We start from the raw sequence: 5,652 nt of genomic DNA on the forward strand, positions 1-5,652 counted from the left end.
ACTCGCATAGGACCACATAGATCTATATGAAGTAAATGTAGAGGACGTTCGGTGTTGAACTCTGTCTTAAGCTTATGTGAAGCTTTCTTCAGTTTGCTCATCTCACATGCACTGCATACATGATCTTTATGAAACTTTAGGTCTGGGATGCCTTTAACCAAGTTGTCACAAACCAACTTGTTCATATATTTGAAGTTTAAATGAGAAAGACGCCGATGCCATAACAGATTCTGCTTCAAGGATGCCTTGGATATCAAATAGACGTTAGTATCTACTTGTGTGTTGGATAGGTCAATTGTGTAGAGATTTGATCTTCTGATTCTAGCTAGAATCTCCTTACCATCAGTAGTTCGGATGCTGCACTGGTTAGCTTTGAAACAGACTTCTAAATTCTTATCACAAAATTGACCTATGCTAAAAAGATTATGTCCAAGTCCTTCGACAAACGACACTTTCTTAATAATTAAATTCCCAGAAATTACGTCATCATATCCAAGGATAAGTGCGTATTGATCGTTTCCGAATCTTACCGTACCTCCAAAAGATTCAACATAGTTAGATAATAAATCTTTTCTACCAGTCATATGCTTAGAACATCCGGAATCTAAGAACCACACATGCCGGTTAACCTGCAAAAGTGAATCAATTGGGTTTTGGTACCCATTTTAGTTTAGGTCCTTTAAGCTCAGATCTCGTTGGTGGTATGCTGTATGTACCAAACCAACATTCTTTAAAATGAAATTTCTTAGATAAAACCGTTAAAGCAGAATGCATGAAATGATAAGGCTTAAAAGAAGTAAAAGACTTAAGTAATTCATTCAATCCACATGAAGAACAATTATTTTTACCATTTCTAATATCAACCAATTCATCTACTGAATATCTTTTTACAGAATTATTCAATGTCGAATCATTTAATACAGACTTAGTAAAATTATTCTTCTTCTGTCGAGTTGAAGATTTTTCTTCTTCTTTTACCCTCCAAACCTTCTTAAACTTCATCGGATTATCTGAAACAGGAAAAATAAAATCATCAGATTTAAATGAATGATGAACTTTATATTTAATTTTTTATTTGTAAGCTTCTTCTGTTTCCTTGAATTCTTTTTAGTTTTAATCTTTTTATAATACAAATCCTCGAAAACAGGTTTTTCATTAAAATTCTTTTCTAAATCTGAAGCTAAGTCAGAGTCCTCAGTCAGTTCATTTTTAACAAGGAAATCTTAATGACTGGGTAGTTTCTTCGAAAAGTCAAACTGATCAATCTCATTATCTAAACATACTTCTGAATTCAAGATATCTGAAAAACTAATTTCTTCATTTAAAATATTTATTTCTTCTGAATCAGAAGCTTCACGTAAAGATTTATTGCATGAGAAATACTCAGACTCAACATGTTCCGTTTTTACTTTAGAATTTTGTAAATCCTCAATTTTATTTAAAAATTCTTGCTTTTGTTGATTAAATGAAAGTCGTTCTTCATTTAAAATCTTTTCCAACTGAATCACTTGTTTTTCTAAAATTAAGGTAGGAGTATAAAACTTTGGTTCAGCAGGTTTAGATTCAAGCTTTGCTTTAGAATAGCTATGAAAATAATCAGTTGAAAGTACAGAGTCTTGATTTTTATAGCTGTCATTTAAGTTTTTATAATCAAACGTAACCGACATTTTGTCTTTCCTTTGACGATTAAAATCTTCTCGTTGTTCTACCTCATCAAAAGATCTTGTAAATTTAATTGAAAACTTGGGTCCGCAATCAAGATATTCAAATTTATATAGAGTCGGGGTATAATATAAAGTTTTTCCTAAAAAATTTGGATTTTCGTACCCCAACCCTTSCCGAGGGTTAAAGAATCTTGTTTCAGAGGGTTTATTCAGAAAAATTGTTTGATCAGTCTGCCCTCTTTTATATAAAATATCTTCCTTAGACTTCAGTTTTTCATTTAATTGAATTATTTGTAAATCAAGCTTACTTATTTTAACAGCCAGTTATTCATTAACTAATTGTAATGATTTATATCGTTCCTTGGAATCAGATAGCTCGGCTTTTAAGATTTTTGATTTTTCATCAAATGTTTTAGATTCAGATAACAAAGATTTTGCCTAGTCCAAATTTCCAGTATTTTCATCAAATAATTTGATGTATTTTTCTTTTTGCATTTGTAATTCTTTTTCAAAATTATTTGAATACAATTTTTCTATTTTTAATTGTTGCTGGAAAGATTGGAGTTTAAACATCATCTTTTGCATCTATTTTATGCAAGAATTCTCCAATACCTATTCTTCCATTTCAGCACTCTATTCTTCTCCTTCATCTGAAGAACAACTTTCAGTTCTAGCCATCAAGCATATGTAAGCAACTACTTCTGATTCTTCCTCCTCATCAGTTAAATTTAACCAATGATCATCTTCTGTCATAAGTGCTTTACCCGCATCTCGTTGTTTTGAGAGAAGAAATTTGTTTTTGTAATAGTCGGTATTTCTCGTTACCGACTTTCTGCAGTTTAAAACGAAATGGCCTAGCTTGCCACAGTTATAACACTTTGTATTCTCATCAGCTACGTCTTTTACAAATTTCTTCTTCTCTTCCGGCTTCTTTTCAAATCTCTTTTCTTCATATTTCTCTTTCTCACCGAATTTATCTTTAAATTCGTATTTTGAGCCGGACGACAATATTTGATTATTCAAGTGCGATCGTTTCTGAAACTTCTTTTGGAATGCCTTTGTTAGCATCGCCATGGCATGTTTGATTTCAGTCATTTCAGAGTCAGAATCAGTGCTGTCACTTCCTTCACTCGACGATTCACTTGATTGGCTAATTTCTTTCACTTGCTTCCCATATCTGCTTTTTTCTTTCTTCTCAGACACAAAAGCTAAAGGATCAGCAACTTCCTTCTCTTTCTTCTTCTTGGAATCTCGGACCTCCAAAACTTCTTCCTCGTTCTGCTTTAGAATTTCATAAACCTCATGTATGTCAATATCAGATAATGATTTGTTGAATATGATATAATTAGCATAAGATTTCCACTCTGGTTGTAGATTGCTGAGGAATTTAACATTTATCTCTATGACAGTTTTAGAGATTCCGTTCTTAGTCAGCTCATTAAGCAGTATGGTCAGCCTATCGTAAACATCATCAAGGCTCTCTCCATCTTTAGCCTTGAACTCTTCATACGCGTATATATAATTAGTAATTTTCAACTGAGTTCCTACTTTGGAACCCATCATCATCTTTTCAATTTGAACCCACATGTTGTGACCATATGATTTATGGCTATCAATACTCGTGTAGATATCGTTGGTCAGTGCTTGCATCATGTATGACTTGCAAAGCACATCAGCATAGGCTCTCTCCTTCTCTTCCGCAGTATATCTGAATTTTTCTTTAATGACTCTTTGCGTAGGTCTGCCTTCTTCAGGAACAGCAGATGTCTCTCTGTAAAAAAACAGCAGGACCTTCCATCAAAGATTCCATTATCAGATCACCTTTTTCATTCTCTCAATGAAGTTGAGGAATCTATCCCTCCATTGGTTATAGTGTCCTCTAAACAGCACATGTGGCGTGGTGTCAGTACCAATAGCCATTGCCTCTCTTGAACTCATTTTCTCAGATAAGTATGATATAGGATAATCTGCAGTTCAAAATTTGAATTAAAGGATTAGGATTCAAAAAATATTTCAATTAAATCGCATACAAGGATTTGCACACATTCAAGACTTAGAAAATATAAGCACACAAACTTATCCGGATTAGAAATCCGGTCAAGCTTATCCGGATTAGAAGTCCGGACAAAAGAGTTAGTCTTGAATTTTGTGATAACTGGATTCTGGTTATCACCCAAGGTAATTAATATGTGATTATCTTATTAAATGATTACGTGACAGCATGATAAATTGATATGTTTAATCATGCTAGTATGTAAATTGTGTATTAATTGGATATATATATATATATATATATATATATATATAAGAGTGATTTTATACACATGCATATTATGAATGCATGGTGTGTGGGTTTATGCACGTACATGAAGGATAGCATGGGAAGGGGGCTGTTAGCCGACCTTTCCTGTTTTGGAAAGGTATGAAAGGGAGAGTTTTACCTTCATTTCATTCCCTTGCCATTTTTAAAATCTAAAGAGTGATTTGAGAAGAGTTGTCCGGATATTCAAAAGAAGTTTGCAATCCCCTTCAAAAAACTGCAAATTCTCATAAGGTAAATGATTTCTGAACTTTTTTACATAAAATTTGTTACTGGTTTTATTTGAATGTTGATTATTATTGGAAAGAAATCATGTATTTGTTTAAGGGTTTTATCCGGACAAAGGCTGACGTGATTAAGTTTAAATCAGACAAGGGTTGGGCGATTAAGCCTTAAACTGACCAAGCGTTAAGCGGTTTAGTTTTAAACCGGTCAAGTTTTGGGCGATGTATTGTCCGGACTCTTATCCGGATAGAAATTGGAATATTTCTAAGTGTTAAATCGGTTAAGCTTTGGGCGGTGTATTGTCCGGATTTGTTATCCGGGAAAGAGTGTTGGAATAATTTCAAGTGTTTAATCGGACAAGTCTTGGGCGATGAGTTGTCCGAATTAGTAAATCGGACAAAAGGGACAAGTGTTGTCTGGACTTTATATCCGGATAACTTTTTATTTGGAATTTTTCATGAGTTTTATATTTTAGACTTGTTATATAGTTTAAAATATCTATTATTCGGTTTAATTATGGATTATAAAATGGGTATTTTATATCTTTCTAAATAAAAAGATATGTTCCAACCAAGCGTGGTGACGTAAGTCTGTTTTGGTTCGGAACGGGATTTTTGGGAAATGTTTCTACCAAGCGTGGTGATGTAAGTCTGTTTTGGTATGAAACTATATATTTTGGAAAACCTTCCTACCAAGCGTGGTGACATAAGTCTGTTTTGGTATGGAAGTGGACTTTGTAAATTGTTTCTACCAAGCGTGGTGACATAAGTCTGTTTTGGTATGAAACTTGTTTTAAGTAATAGTTMCCCCAGACATGGTGACTTTTGTCTGTTCTGGTTTGGAACTGGGAATGGGTACTTTCAGACGTGGTGACTTTTGTCTGTTCTGATAAGTAGCCCTGTTTTGATGGAGGAATAAGGGTGGCATATCAAGGAGATGTGTACTTGGAATAAGGGTGGCATTGTCATATGTGGATAATATTACAACTCTTATTATTACTAATTGGATCTAATAACTTTGAGTCATCATTTCTTTGTGACCTGATGAATTAAAGATATTATTTCTATTTGATAATAATTTAGATGTTATTGAGAAGGGGAAAATGGTTTGTCATATCAGACAAGTATTGCCTTAAATCTTTTCTGTTAATATTTTTAAAGGAATGRTCTATTAATTCAAGAAGTTTTGGTTACAATATTTGTTTCATATTGGGAACGTGGATCTCTAATCAGAGATATTTTATAGAACTGAGGTTCTTGGGTGTACTCTATTTTGCATGATATTGTGAATTGTATCATTTATTTATACTGCAGAATATTTCTAAGCGGAATTACATTATTTTGGTGTTCATCACCCTGCATTTGCAAAGAAGGGATTTACTCACTAGACCCATCTGGTCTAACCCTCATTTTTTGTTTTAAATTATGCAATGCAGGAATAGCG

This window comes from Cynara cardunculus, unplaced genomic scaffold, assembly GCF_001531365.2.
Source record: "Cynara cardunculus var. scolymus isolate 2C unplaced genomic scaffold, CcrdV1 Un_Scaffold_4460, whole genome shotgun sequence".
Lineage (NCBI taxonomy): Eukaryota > Viridiplantae > Streptophyta > Magnoliopsida > Asterales > Asteraceae > Cynara > Cynara cardunculus.